The 18,256-nt window shown below is 41.0% G+C and overlaps 1 protein-coding gene across 8 annotated transcripts in view; it reads left to right on the plus strand.

Annotated features, from left to right (window-relative positions):
• The window catches only part of PCDH15 (protocadherin related 15), an 858,619-nt gene that overhangs the window by 317,184 nt on the left and 523,179 nt on the right, over positions 1–18,256 (plus strand). For all 8 annotated transcript variants that reach the window (XM_049810552.1, XM_049810540.1, XM_049810547.1 and 5 more), the window contains one exon: positions 18,104–18,150. The gene's annotated coding sequence lies outside the window, so the exon portion shown is untranslated. The remainder of the gene's footprint in view (positions 1–18,103; positions 18,151–18,256) is intronic.

The raw sequence follows: 18,256 nt of genomic DNA on the forward strand, positions 1-18,256 counted from the left end.
TGTTAGTTTTGTGAAATTTAGGAGATTAAGCACAGAAAAGTCTTTGTCACAGTATGAGGTTCTCCCAAAGGGTAGGATAACAGATAATCCCTTCGTACTAAAGCTATGTATTTCGGCTACAACAGCAATCAAAGTAAAGCCGTGAGAGCCTGTAAAAACCTGCCTGAAGGGCAAGCTCTCTCTGGGTGCTACAGAAGGCAGTTTCAAAGTTGATGTAACAAGATCAATTCACTTTTTTTCTAAACACTGCGTGTTGGATGTTGGGTCTCTTCTGATGCTGTCAGTAACTCTGTCCCGAGTGGAGCTTTCTGAGGTGTCACTTCCTTTAGTATCTGTGTTTAAAACAAAATGAATAAATAAAAAATACCTCTTTGGATGAGGTTGGTGTGTTTGAGGAATGTAAGGGGTTTTTTTATTATTATTATATTTTTTACTGGTAGTGTTAAGCTAGCCAGGTGACAACTCAGATTGGTATTTTGCAGGCACAAGCATCTGCTGACCTGCTGGGAATGGAGAGAGGGAAGATACAAAAGGATTACACTTACAAGTTGTAAAATAGGTTGTTAGTCCGAACTGCCTTTTGGCCATTGTCAGGCAATCAGAGCAAAAATGTCTATCGGGTGTTCAATTTTTAGTCTTCCCCCTGAGGTTACCAGAGAGCGCCGTTGTGTCTGTCTGCAGCTCTATGAAGTCTGCCACATCACTAAAAGCTGACACACTGAGATGTGTTTTACATGAAGATGGGTGAGGATTTCTTATTTGACCCCTTTTGCTAGGTTAGGGAAGAAACCTCCGTGTGAGGGACTGTTGCAGCCGTGGTAACTTTTGAAGTTGGCAGAGCCATTTAAGCAGTTTCACGCTCACAGCATACAGGAGGGACATTTCACAAACTCTTGGGGCCTCTTTTTGGGGGTGTTCGATTACCTTAAAGCTATTTGAATCTGCTTTTCTGGAAATTCTCCTTGAAATGAAGGCATGCTTTTTTTGTCTTGAACAGACTTCATTTAGCAGTCTCTGGAAGACAGTGTGGCATGTTGCATGCATCAGAGAATGTGTGGGTGGCTGTGTTCCTACTATACGTCTAAATACTTCAGCCTAACTATGCAGTTTTTGAAAGGAAAGCCTAAACAACACTGCTTTAACTTTCCTTTTGCTATGCCTTATTTTTCTCTTGCTTTTCAATTGTGAGGTCTCCTCCTGACAGCCAGAAGCTCTTTCAGTCGTACATTACCCTGTTGCCTTGCTTGAGCCGTGACTTTTAGTTTTCTTGTAATGTGCAGCATGACATCAAGAAATGCAGAATCATTGTTAGGCTTTTACAGAAACAGATTTTTGAAGCTTAAAACACTTGCAAGCAACTTTTTAGGATTTGCTTTTACATGTGAGTTTTCACAGCAGAAATGAAATTTTTTTTTTTATGACTAATGAAGTGACTAACGACTATTTTTTTTTTTTTTTTTTTTTTTTACCAAAAAAGGGACAGGACAATACTATGCAACTTCTGCTGTACATCCCAAATTTAAATAGCTGTTAGTGATGATGGCAAGTTCTAAAATGTTTCTGAATAATGACCATGATGGAGATGAGTGATTTATCAATGGGTGGCCACATTTGAGTGTAATGTCAGGTTATTCTTCGGAAACCACCTACTTTGTGTTACACTTCTCCCTGACATCTGCTGTGCTCTTCATATGTCATGTCTTTTCTCCTTACTCCCTTGCTCCCCTTGTTTGATTTCTTTACTTTTCTTTTTCTCTCTTGCCCATACTACCTCCCTGTAGTCTTCTGGTTTCCAGACTTACGTGCTTTTCAAGTCCATGCTGAGAAAGGTTTAGAAGCACGTTTCACCCTCTTGATGGAGCTCTGTGACTTGTGAGCAGCATTGCCTTGTGCACAGTGCAGCATGGAGGGCTCTGGGGTTTTTCCCTCTTGCTTTCTAGGGAAGAAGAAAGAAGGTGAGCCTCAGTCCCATGAGCTCTAACCAGCGTGTGTATATGCTAGGAGGAAGAGCAATGAAAGGTAGCAGCCTTGCGCAGGAGGTAGTGGGGAACAGGCTAACAGCTGTGACCTGATCAGCAGTTTCACCCCTGCTATGTGCACACATTGAAGATATAGCCCTGCGTGGGCACAGTTGTGATACCAGCAATGCTCAAACTGAATGGCTTCAATAGCTGACTTTCAAGATTTACATGTATCATTTAAATGCAGCAAGTTGTGTTCCTTTATGTCAAATGGACACCTATAACAGCTGAATATAAAGGAAAAATTAGGAGAGTAATGGAAAGAAAATCTCTTAATGCCCTAGCTAGTCTCTTTTTAACCTTTAGTTGCTACGTAACCATCAGGAAAGTACTGAAACGTATAATACGTACCAGCTGAGGACAAAAATACAAACATGGTTCTATACAACGTATATGGGCTAGAAAATATTAGTGCTAAGTCTTGACCTAGCATTACCTGCTAAATAAGAAAGCACCTTTCCAGAATAGGAAAGATGCACTTTTTTGACAAAGTGCTTGTAACAGACTTGGTGTTTACTCAGTAAGTTAAAATGTCACACCAGCATGTTCATTTGTGGGCAGTGAATTTCTTGAACGAGTAATTTAGCTGTTTGCTTTGATCCTAGGGGTTTGTAATAGCCAGAGTGGGTCTATGCTTAAATCCCCAGAAGATGTCCAGGAGCAAGATGGGTGGTGGCAGCTGAGCTGCACAAATACAGATGTGTCTCCCCTGAGCCACCCCCGCAGGCACATGTAGGAGCTAGGTAGAGCTTTTATTTGAAGAGCATATTTTTCTCATGCATTTGTGTTTGCCTGAGTCATGTAGGGAGTTCCTTTCTACACAGCTGAGTGTCACCAGGGGAGGTCCCCTTTCAGATTCAAGTCTGCTGTCATTACTTTTCTGCAGAACCAGGCATTTCTTCTCTGGTGCTTCAAAGGCAATGGGAACCAGCCCAGAACCCAGCTGTGTTCCTCCCTCTCAATTAGCAATCACAAGGTACCCTCGTGACACCTATATTGTTCTCCAGTGAAGGCATTTTATCCCTACAATGTGGGAAGCATGGAAGTGGCTGGGCCACACTCACCTTTGAAAATCACCAGCATGTACCTTAAGGGATGTTTCTAAGGCCATGGATGATGATGCTGGGAGGAAACCTAGCCTGAAGTGAGTGGCAGCAAGGATCAGGATGGAGCAGCCATCTCCTTGCCACTCTGCACAAACCTTTTCCTGTGTTCAAAGAAGACATACGTGAAGTGTGTGGTTTCATTGCTCCAGGAGAGCCCCAGTGAACTGTGGTGCAGATTTCATATAATTACATCATTGGATGTCTTTTGGTACCACCCTGACTGTCCTCTCATGTGACAGCTTATTGCTTAGAAGCAAAACTTTACTAATTCCTCATTCTACAAAAAACCAGAACCAGTAGGTTTAGGAGTAAGAAGAGTCCTGGGAAAAAAGTCAGCTCAGTAATGTTTCAAGTGTAAAACATGCTGTAATTGGTGTTGTAAAGAGGTTGCACAGCATTGAGACCTCCTTGTAAAGCCAGTCCCAACCTCATTTTTGTTGAGTAATCTTCAGCCTTCCATTTTCCAGAATTTGTGTGTGAATTCTGCTAAGGCATCAACACAGTAAAGCCCTGCGGACTGCAAAAATAAATAATTAGTAAAGGGACAAATTATAAAGAGGTGCTTATGTTCAGGCATAAAACTTCATCTCTGCAAATACCTTGTGGGCAGGGAAAATAAAAAATAAAGATTATGACAAAGGTATCACCCTCTCAACTGTTAAACAAATATGTGAGATGGTGCTGAGAAGTCATATCAGCTCAGCCATCTCAAAATCCTTCTGCTAGGCTTTATAGCTGAATTTTTCTAATTTTTTTTCTCCAAAAACTGTGGCGGTTTTGCTCCATCTCTGCCAGTCTGATAAAGGGCTGTGATACAAGATGATACCCATCCACTTAACATAAAATGATTGGAGTCAGAAGAGATGAACCAACCTTTGGGACTTGGAGTGTGAATATTTTCACAGTCCATTCAGTAAAATATCAGTCTTAAGGTCTTTTAAAATTTGGTTTTGTTGCCAGATAAGAGTAAAATTCATGGTACTCATTTTCTCAAAGATGAAGTATTGAATAGTATATTCTACAAATATTTAATTAAATGCTTCCTCTCATTGTAAGAAGTATTGGAAATATAATCAGAGTTTCTTCACTATTTTAAGGAGATAATGCAAGGGTCCAAGGAGGAATAGATAAAGTTAGAAAAATAATTTGAGAGTTGATTTTTATTTAAGTCACCAGACTACAGAAGTTAACCCTAAAGCATCTGCGGAACGGGCCAGAACGGTCTCTAAACCGTTATCCACGACCCATACCTGAGACTGACAGGTGACAGGAGACGTCCCCAGAGGGGAACAAGAGAAATTTTGTTACATAAATAACTGGTTTAGTAGTTGGGATCAGAGCAAGCTATGCACTTTTTTCAAGTTAGGTTGCTCTTTTAAAAGTTTACCACATGCTGTTCTTGTAAGCAAACACTGGAATTACAGTCTAGGGTAAGTCATCATGTGGTCGTGGCTGAATGTGAAACCATTGTCTTGCATGCATGTTGTCACACAGGGAACTGTTTTCAAGTTTGTTGTGAGCTTGTGACAAATATTGAACATGAGACCGTCATGTTTAATTTTTTTCTTCATTGACTTATGCAATATCATAAAGACTAGAATTGGAAAGTCGCAGACACAGCAGCTTCAGAAAGATATGAAAGCATTTTGACAAGGACAGAATTATAATTTTAAATTATGTTGACACATGAAGAAATGATCTGAAATAATTAAGATTTAATTCAGTCACAAGAAGTGCTAGGCAATACGAAACAGTGAATAAATGGCTATGCATAACTAATAGGACTAAAAAAGGCCTGAATAGGGGCCATTGGATGGAGTGGCATCATGTGAGGAGACGCTGAATGGATTTGGACTGTTCAGCCTGAGAAATGCAGCCAAGGCATGGACCTCATGAAGGGATACAAGCTCCAAAGTGGGGAAAAGTGATTACAGGCAATTTATTGATTCTTTCTCATAATACAGGAAGTAGGATTACAGTATATTAAATGCAATTACCCAGTAGCAGATTTAAAGCAAGCAAATGGAGTGCTTTCCCACATAGCGATTAGTGCGTGGACCTCACTGCCACGGAGCGTGGCAGATGGCAAAAGCCTAGGCAGGTTCAAGATGCAATTTGGCAACTTCATGGAGGAAAAATTCTCCCGTGACCTCACCAGGCAAAGGTATGACCTCTGGCTCAGTAAATCCTAAAGCAGCGGTTTGTTGGCTGCTCTTGGGGACAGGCTTCTCAGCTGGACAGTTACTGACTGGAGCGGAGTACACCGCTCCTCTGTTTCAGCATTACTTCAGAAACAAGATCGGTCTGTTACTAAATGTCTATGACTGTCTGCTATTTTTGAGGCAGTTATATTCGTCATGCTGATCTGTAGAAAATCGCTGAAATCAGTGACAGTTTTTCTCTATAGTTAAGGTAAGAAAGAATATATGCAAAGCCTTTTTAGGCTAGTTGCCATGAAAACAATTTCACAACTGCTTTTATCATGCAATAAATTACCCATAAAAGAGGATAGCGGAGTAATTTAATTAATTTGATTTAATCCCAATAGTGTATTGTTTTATTAAGCGATGCTGTGGTGTAATTAAGAGTTGTAACTGATTAAACACTTTATAACCACAGAGCTATTAATTAATACTAAATTACAATAAAATTAACAAAGTAACATAAACAAGCCACATAGATGTTTTAAAACGACAGTGATAATGCATCAACTAAAAAGCTGCTTATGTAAACCATTTCTTAAAGAGTTTGCTGAAATTAGTATTTATATAATAAGATAATTGCATAAATGGAAATGGGGCAAGAAGAGCATTCCTTATGATTTTTCATTTCAAAAGACTCCTTTGATGAGAAACATGGGTTTTTAAGCTGGATATTCTTAAGTGAGTGTTGAAGCAAAGTCCTTGAACTCAAACTTAGAGTAAGCAGGAAAAATTCTAACAAGTAAAACTTAATGTCAGCTTCAAGACACCCCCTCTGGATTTGACACTTGTTTGTCTTATTTGAATACAAATCTGAACAACTCATGCATTTCTGAGCTTTAATTGGAGTACGATATATTAATGCTACAGCTCAGATTCTGTTCTTATTTGCAGGAATGTCAGGAAATGTGTGAAACTATTTGCATGCTTAAATGATTTGCCAGATTGGATGGTTCACAAATTCTGGAAATTCCACAGGTATTCATTTATCATTGCGCATGAAGTAGAGAAATACAAAATACATGATATCAAAGTGCAGGACTACAGGGGCTGGTGGCAGTATGAGATACAGAAATGTTTTTGAACTTTTTCAGACCTGGGATCAAATCCAGTTAAGACCAAATACATTACAGTAATTTGAAACAAGTTTTAGCAATGTCTGAGAACACTAGCAGCAAGAGTGCCAAGGTTTATAATACTACTCAGGCCTTGGGATTTTGTTCTATGTGAGGCAATGTGTAAACTCCTCTAAATACATCTTTTCTTAAATGCTATTTTGGAACCTACTGAAAATTAAAACCTACTATTTCAATTATCTTACAAACAGAGGGTCTGGAAATATACTATTATTTTTCCTAAATAAGTTATTCAAATTTACTCTAAAGCCTAAAATTATTATGTTTGTAGTTTGCTGCTGAATGATACTTTAATTGACAAAATGATGCAAAATGATGTACTTGTGTAAGTACAAATTGAAGCCCAAATGTCTAAGTCAGCAGGCTACTAAAAAAAAGTTTCTTACAAGTATCAAAATAGCTTAGACTTCTAGTTTTAATATCTCAGACAAAATTTGGTCTTTCTCATGTGTTCTAATACATCAGTGTGACTAATCTTTGATGAATCAACAGTTTCTGTCCTGTCTTCTTGTGTGTAGTATGTAGACGCACAATGAGTATATGGGAACATGCAAATGCATTTGCTACACTGTAGGTACTGAGATGGAGAGAATTCTGGGAATTCATACACATACTGTAACTGCATGTGTGTGATCCTTAACGTGAATGGCCTTCTAGATACCCATGTGCGTTCAAGTACCAAAGTTTTTGCAGATGAGGGTATTGTCTTGAACAGTAAAGGGCGTGAGTTTATGATTTTGTCTTCAGGTATTTTTATCAGTGGACAGAGGGCTGACGGAGGAAAAAGAGCTAGGAATATGTGTGTTCAGAATCATAAATCTATACGTTGCTGAAGGTTTCCTTGAATAGTTCCTTGTAAGTGGGAGAAATACTAACCAAGGCAAACACAGCCCAAAGCGGGCCAACATAAATATTCTACAGACTGGGGGATGAAAGACTGTGGGAGCTTTTATTCCAGAATACGCTGCTTAAACATTCCTGAAACTTATTAAGATGGAGAGTGGGAGGGAGATTGCAGGAGGACAGGGATGAGTATGAACAAACATGGAAAAGCAACCACTTTTTTAAGAAGCTTATTGTAATTACGTCATATGCACAGAGTGTGAGCAAGGGATTGTGTCTGGGACTGTAACTGGGAACATCCATCTGCTGGTTCTGCCCAGGTTCATGATGTGGAGTGTGTGGCTGAAACCACAGTGTTGTTTGTATGGTCTAGGAGCAGCTGCAGCTCTGTTTGCTTAGACAAACCCCTAAATCCTTTCCTGTCTAATGCAGTTTGTGCATTTGGCATCTCTTGCTGTCAGTTTGTAACTGCAGAATACATGGATCTGTTTGAACTCTGAATCCGGTGCAGACCTAACTTCCCTTGAGGATTAAGCTTTTCAAATGCACATCGGGAGGTACCCCGTCTTTCCTGAGTGGAAAGGCTGTTTACCCAGTTTCTCCTTGGCTGGGTTTGCTGAGAAGGTCAACCTGCTGTTCTTCACCACTCGCACTGTATCCCCGCCTCCACAAACCTCCCGACTGGGTAGCTTCTAGGAAGTTTTTTAAAACCATTTTTTTGCCAAATGAACCACAACCTGTCACTTAAACTTGTTTCACTGTGATCGAAACAGATTGGAGAGCAAGCTGGTGGCCTGTGCTCCCAGCAAGTCTGCAGGAGTGGGTGCCTCCACCAGAACGGCAGTGAGGAGCAGCTGGACGTAGGCTGGGAGACATGTGGGCCCAGGCAGCTTTTTGCTTGGCATAGCTGGAGCTGAGTGAGGACATATTTGCAGTTTCTCTTTCTCTGGGTTTCTCTCCAACTTCACTCCTTGATGAATAAGAGCATTTCGTAGGAAGGGACTGGCACCATGTTTTCTGCTTTTATAAAGAAGTCAGCATTGAGTGAGCTAAAGCCTTTTCAGCCTGAATAAGCCAAGCAAAGAAAAAAGGTGTTTTTTACATTTCTCCTCTCTTTATGTCAAACCATTGGGATGATCTCACATGTTGAAGGATCCATCTGTTTCATGCTTTAAGACCTCCTCTGAAAGGAGTAAGATTTGGGGGAGCCCTAATGAAGCTGGAGGAACAAGACAGTGCTCCTGTGTTAGCTGAATGCCATATTCTGTAATATTCAGCAAAGAAAATTTTGTGAAAGCACTCGGTTTCCCTATTGAGTGAGGTGAGGGCAAAAGAAGAGACCGAGGGAATATTAGACCTCTGCTGCTGGTCTGCAATGGTACTGGCACTTCACGCATTCCCACAGCAGGGTTGCAACCAATTTCTTGAACACCGCACTGCAGATGCAGTACATGAGGAGGAGGTGGTAGGCTGCTGGCTAGGCTCCTAGTGATGCTTTTTGCCTGGAGCCTGGTACAGTGTGAGCAGAGACCATAGGGGAGGAATTCCACGCAGTTGCTTGGGAGATACCTTTTTGGAGACTCTGTACTTCAGACTTCGGCTGTGGAAAGTGAAGGATTTTTTTTTAATGCTTTAAAAAAACAAGAGAGACTTTACGTACAAACTCACAGCTTATAGTTATTTTATGTCTCTGTCTGTAGAGAAGTGGTCAGTGTACATGATGAATACTGTCTTGGAAACCAGCTGTGCAACTGGGTAGTAGAAAACAGAAAATAAAAGTCAGGGAAAGGTCCTGTGAGCGTGCCGAGAGAAACCAGGACTGGGAGGGGCTCTAATGTAGATTTTTCTGTAAGAACTAGTGATGATCAGCTGAGAGAAACCTAAGGAGAGATGGAACTATTGATAAACAGTGTATGTATATGTGTCTATATTTCAATTGTCTGTCCTTTAGGTGTGTCTAAGCAGTGTTCAGAACATCGTGAAATTCTGCACACTTTTCTCATGTTTTCTGTGAACATTTTATTGTCTTGTCCATTGTCGTGTTTCTAAAACAATTCAAATCATCAGTCGTTGAAATTATCAATTCATAGCAGGGCTGTCACAGACAACAGATTGCAGTGGTGAATCGGTGTAATCTGTTGTTTAGGTTATAAACCCCACACACTTCAAGTTTCCACAAATCTGAAAAGTTCAATGCCCAGGTTTACTCTGGTTTCCATTTGTGTCTGATTTAATAGAAAGCCACTCTGGACTCAGAGATTCCACACTGACAAGCTTGTCCCAGAGCCAGCTTCATAACATTGACTGTTATGAACTCTGAATTGACTGTTATTGACTCTTAAGAAAGAGTCTGTGTGGAGGTGACTTGTCTCTCTCCCATCTCTTCCCCACTCACCTCCCGGTAGATGTAGTGTCAGAACTGGGTTTCTGCAGAGCTGTGGTCTAGTCTTCCTCATACATGTAGGGCTTCAAAATGTGCTGAAGTTAAAAACATTGAGTCTGGCAGCTGATGCCTAATGTGAATAGACAGCCTGATGTCCTAGCTATAAAGACAGCCAGGTATTTCAGAGATGGGTTGAGTAGGAATAGGAAAAAGAACATCTCAATGACTTCTCTGACTAGGGCCCACTCCTGGTATTCCCCTGCTTCACCACAGGCTGGTGTAAAGGATGAATCGTGTCTTGAGCTGGATTTTCTGCTTACACTGAGGACCTGGTTACAAGTTACAAGATACCTGTGTGGGCTTCATCTGAGATAACATACCGGCATTTTTCCAAGCCGTGCTTCTTGTTTCCATTGTATCCAAATAGAACCATTGTTAGATATTTCTGTCTTTTAATCTGATGTGATTTGTAACGGTACCCTAGCAATTTCTACTGCAAGTCCTAGGTATGATGGAATATGGCTGTTGGTTGTCAAGATTGCTTTATTTATACAATTTTTTAAAGTGCATTGTATTATACCGTGAGTTGGCTCCTCAAAGCAAGCAATACCTAAAGAACTGAGGTATGAGGCAGTGTAAAATGGTACAAAGACAGATGAGGAATATGGAACAGGCACAGAGTTGGTTTGTTTATTTATTCTATAGATGGAATAAACATGCAATCCCTCTTGATCTATAGGCAAACCTTTTTCTGAGGCACTGTGAAATTTTGAGTGACATGCATTTAGAAAAAAATTCACTAAGACTTTTTAAAAACTATTTTGGAGGTTTCATTTTATTATAAGCAGTAAATTGTTTAAATGTACTTTGGATGCAGTTGAGTTATATAGCGAATTTGTGTGGCACAGAGTACAGAAAAAAAAAATCAGAACTGAGATTATAATTTTGGAATTTGATCGCTGTTCCTGTGTTCAATCAGCCAGGTTCCACCAGCTGTGTGAAACCAGCATTTACATGCAGTATATACAGAGGCAAACATAAATATAGCTGAAATCTATACAGAAAGCAAGAAATAATGCTAAAACAAATCACTTACTTTGACTCAAGTTTACTTTCTGTTGCCAAGAAAAATATGACTGAGTTGATTTTCCAGAAAAGGATTGCAGTAAATCAAGTTTTCATTGCTCCAATTTGACAACAAAACTTGTAATAAAAATGCCAGAATAATACTCTTTACATATTATTAGTAGTTGATGGAGACTTTTGGAAGATGGTGGTTTTCTAAGAGATTTTAAGAACACCACCTGTAAGTTTTGCTTACTAGGAAGTAAGCATATTGATTTACAAACCTGGAGCAGAAAAGTTTTATTCATTGTAGAGGATCTAGTTGCATTTGTATTTCTTTTTCTGATGAAAACTTTTACTTAATGTACTTTTCAGGCAAAATCAAACCCCGTTTTTTCTACAAGACAGGAAAAAAAAATCTTTGCATGCAAAGCAATTCTGCTACCCCCACCCTAACGCTACTTAGTGATTTTGGTTCATGAGTTTTCCTTGTAAGCAGCCAAAAAAAAGCAGTGATTAATCTCTGCAGAAGGCAAATTATGTGAATATTTAAAGAGCTGTTCAGTATTCTTTAATTTCTTGAGTTACAGACTATATCTTAGCTGCATAAAAATTCAGGATTCAGACATTGAGAGAAGCGTAGAGGTAGAGTTTGCGAGGGTGTCGTATACAGAAATGTTCATACTGTAAGGACCTTTATAGGTAACATTTGCTTAATTAAAATAAAGGTGGTAATTTTCAAAGATGCCTGAGAGATTTAGGATTCTTGCTTCATGAAAAGTGTGAATTTGCATTCCTTAGCTTTGATAATATTGCCTTTCATGCTGATTCTTGACATAATTTTTTTCAGTACTTATATGAGTCACTTATTTTATTGGAAAAGAGGAGAGGCCAAGTGAAAGTAGTGGTTCAGAGAACATGCTGGAGAGAAAAAAGTAAATTTTATGTAGAAATAAATAGGGCAGGATGGAAGAAATGAATGAAAACGTTCTTTTTGTAAGTTCCCAACTAACAATACCTTGCATGCATCTCTGGTCTTATTCTAATTAAAATGTCAGGTCATAAGTATCCACGTGGACTAAGAAGGTGCTGTTGAAAGCAGCTGCCTGGAGCTTGTTCTCGCAGCAGAGGAGGGCAGGGAGCCCTGACTGAGAGCTGGCGAGAGGCAGTGGGGCCTTAGAGTCACCTCCTGCAGGCAGAAGTGACGTGGTAGGTGTGTGCTGTGATGTCACTTGTGTTGGAGGAAGCTGACTGGTGAGCAGCAGGTGCCTTTGTGAGGTGCTGGTGCCCATCAGGGACAGTACAGAGGAGCAGAGCTTGGGGAGGCCAGAGTGTGGGTACTGGTGATCAGGCCACGCACTGTTGGCAGCGTGGGAGGACGTGAAGGCTGTCCCAGAGCCGGGCCAACAGAGGTGGCAGCTTCTGTGGAGGTAAGGTGGGTTCAGGTAAGGGCGGCGTGGCTGGGAGAGTGCTTGCGAGAGCTCTTCAGACAGGCCCTTAGCCAATATCTAACCACTAACCTGAAGCCTGAACTTTAAACCTAACCCTTGCCCCTAGCTCTTACCTCATTCCCATACTCCCAGTTCCTAACCCCAAATGCATACTTCGGAGCTGGAGCCCAAAACCATAACTTCTTACCCTGACTCTTCTGCTAAACTGAACCCCTAAACAAAAAAGGTTGCCCATACCTTAAACACTAACCAGCAGCCCTAGAGAGAAAGCCAAATTCTCACCCTGAGGGTTGGTCTATTCCCTAACCCTCACCCCTCAGTAACACCCCTAGCCCTACCCGTAGCACTGACCCCAGGGCGGACACCCTCACCAGATACCCCAACCCAACGTGCTGAGCGGAACCCCTAGGCCCTCAGCCCCTACTCCCACCCCTTGCTGACCCTGGCCCAGCAGGCAGGCAGAACGGCAGGGCTCGGAGGTCCTGGAGGGAAAGGCCATGACAGGAGGGGGTGCTTAGAGGCAAGGAGGGGGACCTGCAGGTCAGGTGAGGTGTAGGTAAATGTGGCATAGTAGGCGTGGGCTGCGAGGTCACTTGTGTTGGAGAAACCTGGCTGGTGAGGAGCTGAGCTTTGGGAGGGTGGAGAAGAGGCAGGGCAGAGGTGGGTGTGTGGGTGCTGGCATGAGCCTGTCCCAGCAGCTGACCTAACCTTTACTTTAAAGCTTTCCCCTAGCTCTTACCTCAAGTCTCTATTTTAATGCCGAACCCCAAACCCCCGCTTCAGAGCTGAACCCCAACACTTGCCCCAAACAGTAGTCCTGATCCCTAGCCTTGAAATGCTACCCCTAAGCCTAGCCTAACATCTCACCCTAATCCAACCCCCCCAACTAAGAAATCTAGCCCATAACCTCCCTGCTAACCAGAAACCTCAGGCAGACACCCTCACCCTCGTACCCTGCCTCACTCCAATCTGTAACCCTGAACTTAAAAGGTAAGTTGAACCCCCCTGGCCCTAACCTGAACACTAATCCCCAGTCAGAAACACCAACCAGATGCTGACAGTATGTAGGCAGTAGGCAGCTGCTGAACCCATCATCACACCAAATAGAAAACTAACCCAGATAGTCTGTAGTGTTTTGGACACGAGTAGTATTTCCTAGGCTTAGCAATATGACAGAGTTTTGTACTGATTTTTCTGTTATGTGGTAATGGAGCCTAGTACAGCCCAGCTAGATGCCGCTCAGCAACACCATGAATACTTTACCCTAAGTAGTGGGAAGGGACAAGGAATGGTCTTAATGACAAGAAGTACTTTCCTGCTTGGGGGACAGGTGGGGAGGGCTGAGGTCATCCAACAGGAAAGGTTCAAACCTCACCATTTCTAATGTCAGTCCAATCACCACACTGTTGGGCAGCCTTTCCTGGGCACTGGGCTCCAGAGTTAGCAATCTCACCTCTAGGATCCTTCTTTCTATTCTAGCCTCTGGTTCTTGTGTCTGTTTCTGCTCTCTAGGCTTGGTCATGCTCTGCTACCTTCTTTCCCAGTCCAGGTGCCTGATCTTGGTTTCCTGATCTGCCCACATGACTCCTTGTTTAAGAGTCTGACCTTCTTATGGCAAAGTATTTTTGATTTTGTGAATTTTAAGGCCAGTTCTGCTTCACTTCAGTTTGGCGTGCCTTGACTTTATCCCTGTTGCTGCTGCTTTTGCTTTGGTAGCTGATTCCCATCCCCAAACCTCCTTGCAGTTTATTTTTAACCACTGGCTACCACTGTCAGCATTTGGCTGTAATATCGAAGTTTGGAAACATACTACTAGTCTTCAACAGGACATACAGAAGCAGTTGCCAGATCTGGCAATTAAAACTGAGCGAGCGCAGATGCACAAAGAGGCAGCGAGTCTTTCAACACTAGCTAAAAGATAACCAACTTCACTGGATCAAAGCCCCAGGTCTTGGCCATTGCAAACTTGTAATGTCAGCATACCAGGGAAGTCATCAGATATCTATTGCAAAAGGTCAGGAACCCATTTCAGGAAAACTGAAAAATGAATCCTTTATATACTTGAATTCTAGCATTTGTACTTTCCCAGCAATTCCTTCAGTCTTCAGAAAATGAAAAATTATAAGCATCTGGGCAGAACTACAGACTGAGTCTGTCCAGGGTTTTCACATTGCTTGTGGTTGTTCTTGGGAACAGAGACCTTTTCACCTTTCTTCTTCCCAAACTTGGCCTTTTCCTCTCCTTTAGGTGAAATACTTTATTGTATTTTTAAGAAAGAAGAAGGCTGCCCTCAAAAACAAGGGTCTTAGAAATATACCAAAAATTGTTCCAGATTTAATGACAGGAGTTGTTTTTCAGGCAGTCATCAATTGTAGAAATTAAGCTAGTCTTGAATTACAGCCTTGAAAATGTATTTAGTCAGCACAATATTTTGAAATTATTATACCAACATGCCATTTATGCTTCTTCTCTAATTTAAAAGAAATGTATACACCTGCAAGTTACAAGGAAACATGGCAGCAGAATTTCAGAACACCTTTCACCAAGTCTTCCATTGCTGAAAGGACAGCAAAGAAATAAAAGGCCAAATGTCCTGTTTTCAGTAGATATGGGGGCTTAATGGTTGTTTACTAGATAACCATGTCATCACTGCTAACTGAAGGATCCCCCCAGTTCTTGCTGTTCAGGATGAATTTTGTTATTACGTGATGCTTGCAGACAAGGGCTAGAAGAGAGACTCAATTCTATAAAAGCACATTCTTGCCTTACCCCTACCATGTTAGCATGTTTCTCTCAATATATCCCAATACTTCCTCTTGGGAAGAGAGACAGTTAATAGTTTGGAGCAGTAGCATGGTTCTGAAGTGAATCCTTCCATCATTCCTGGTTGTTGCATTTTGGGTCAATTCAGAGTGTTTTGGTGCGTGTGAATGAGGTTCCTTTTAGAGGAAACTAAACCAGAAGCCCCATTCCAGGGGGCGCAAAGTGCTCTGCTTCCCATAATAGGGGTGTGAGAGTCCAAATGAGTGGCTGATCCTTCAAATAGCTTTGAACCACATGTACAGTGGGGACGTAAAATCCAGAGTAAAACCCCAAATTAGAGATTGTGTAGGTGAAATGGCTACAGCACTACCTGCTTGATCTGCTCCTCTTGCACCAAATCACAGGCTGATGTAACAGCCACAGTCCATAGCTGTGGTGTTATCTTCTAGTGCCACAGAAAACTCAGAGCTGTCGTGTGTGTCTTTTTTAACGTTAAAATCCGAAACAATCACAATCTAAACAGCCTCTTTTTTTTTGTAAAATAATATACAGAACTAAAAGCCCTCAATGATTAGAGGAAAAGTGTTCTACTGTATGTGAACAACACACAGCATGATGCATCTTCATTACGAAAATGCAAAATGACGATCATTTATCATAAAATCTACTGACAATAGGCATTAATCTCTCAGTAAAGCAAGTAGTAAACTCGGTTCCCATGGCAATGCAATTCATTTTGTTCCTCTCCCACTACTACATGCATGGATGACTGGGTGTTCTCTGGACAAACTAATTGCAGCCTTTTAATGCTGTGGATTTTTGTGGCTGAAATATATATTTTGGTGGAATGTCGAATCGGTGGTAACCATGGTGTTGACAAAATGTGCCTGTATTTCATACAGACCAGTGCACATGCTCAATGAGCAGCTATCCTCCCATCCTCAATTTTATACCAACTCTGAAGGAAAGAATAGGAGTTCTTTCAGAAGTAAGTTTCAGTAATATGTTTGTATGCTGGAAACAATTTTTTTTTCTTGAAAAATATGGTAGAATTGTTCAATGTCTTCAGAAATACGAACAAATGTTTGTTGTAATGAACTGCATGTTGTTTATTCCTTATTTTTGTCTTGTACTTTTTTTTTCTTTTTATATGTGTGTATATATATGTATGTGTGTGTATATATAGTAGAGAGGGATGATTTTGTCAAGCAGACCTGCTCTGGGGAAAAGTTAAATACTCCCACACACATATGATGTCTCGTTAATGAACCGTACCAATTTTTACTTAAGCAGTTACTTTGAAGGCTAATAAAATACCATGTTGTTTCCCCTTATGTGATATTTTGTTTGAAGTTAGCACAACATCCATTATATCCACAAATTTCCATCAGCCTTGAAAGCCATGAGTTATTTTATAAATCTGACTACCCAACTTACCATGTATTATTCCATCTCAGAACAAAACAACAGTTTCAGTTATCACAAAGCAAACCACGTGTACCTAAATATACCTGCTTTCTGCTTTAAGAGCACAGCAAGCTGGCTAGGTCCAATATAACAAATAGCTTCTGTGCTGTCAATTAACAGCCCTGAGAGTAAGTTTTGTTCTTTTATTGGTCGAGTCATAGCGCTCTGCATATTCCGGACAATTGGGTCCTATTATGTAGATAACTTATGAATACTAAAGTAAAAGAGAAAGCAGCAACCTGCAAAATGTCTTTGCTTCATGTGAAATTGTCCAAAGATAATGCTGACAGATGCTCTTTAGTAAAGACCTGGATTTTGCCAAAAAAAGAGAGGTGAAATGAGCCCAGGAACTGTACAATTCGTTTTTAAAGCCAACTAATAACAACTTACAATCTCCTTCCCAAAATAAAAGATCCTGTTCAAATGCAGTTTCAAACTCAGTTTCATCCCTGAGATTTTTGCTGCATGGAGCAGAGCTTGGCCCAAGCTGCAGCAAGCAGTTGTGCCTTGCTCATTGCAAGCCTTCTTATTCTGGAACTGCTTGAAATGGGTTTGGTTTAGGTGTATTCTGCATGCCTAGTCTGAAAATGAGACCATATACAACTTTTTAACTTCAGATTACATTTTCAGGCTGTGTATAACCTTGAAGTCTGGAAACATTCAGAGCTGCAGTCTTGGTTTAGATTTAATTCTATTGAGCATGGCTAACTTGCAGTCACACATTCTCAATGTCTCGGTAAACTATCCAAACAATTCTGTTCCTTGATGTAGGTACTACTATGCTGATAGCTGGTAAGCTTATGCACTTCCAAAAGTTTGGTGCAAGATGTTACCAGGATGAGGCAAGAGGGGTACCTACGCAGGGGGAAAATGGGAGCATAGCCACTGACCACCCAGTTTCCCCAGCTGGGTTCCTAATGCCCCTGCCCCTTGCTGTCCCAGGTCTCACGCCATTAGGAGCCCTAGGGTCTCTGCCCTGTGCCCACCAGAAGGCACTCCTGGGTCGAGGTCCTTGCACGTTTCCTCTTGGAGCTGTAAGAAAGGTGAAACCTCCAACCCTGACAGTCTGTGCCTGGAGGCCCAAATGCTTCTTGAATCCCTCAACTTTTATGGGCATTCTGAGTTGCCCCATGGCACTGCCTCACCTGGGTAAACACTGGAGAGATGGCCCCCAAAATACTCCTACGCCCACCAGTTGTGTTCTCCATCCCAGGGAGAACTCACATGCACACAGCGAAGGGCTGTAAAGCACCAGTCAGAGATTTTAGTGTTAAATATTTTAGGTTGCGGAAGGGCAGAGAATATATTTGAGTCTAAACAAATTACAGATAAGTGCCTGATAGATATGTTTTAGGGTAGATATTTTATAAGAATACAAGTTTTTTATGAATTTTTCCTTGGCTTCTGAGTTGACAGCCTTCATGAAAATATGTAAACCACTTTAATGAAAACCTCAGGCATTGTTTTCTTGTTATTTTTCTGATTCGAAGCTGCCTTTGTCAGGAATAAAATAGCAGATATCAAAAGCTATGTATTCTGCTCTTCTCTATTTGTTTGGAAGGCTAGAACTATTTTAATAAAGGATAAATATTTGATATTAGTTGCTCCTCTTAATCAGTAATTAAAATATGAACGATATTATTAATCTTCTATTTTCTGCTTTCCAGGTCATCAACGTATAAGTCAACAACTATGGCTGAGAAGTGCAATTAAGGTACCATAATTCCCTTTTAATATAGGCATGCTTTTGGTGAAAGTGATTTCCAAAGTACTCTCCAATAATCCACTTAATAACCTGCATTCCTTGAGGCTGAGTTCAC

Source organism: Accipiter gentilis, chromosome 9, assembly GCF_929443795.1.
Source record: "Accipiter gentilis chromosome 9, bAccGen1.1, whole genome shotgun sequence".
NCBI lineage: Eukaryota > Metazoa > Chordata > Aves > Accipitriformes > Accipitridae > Astur > Astur gentilis.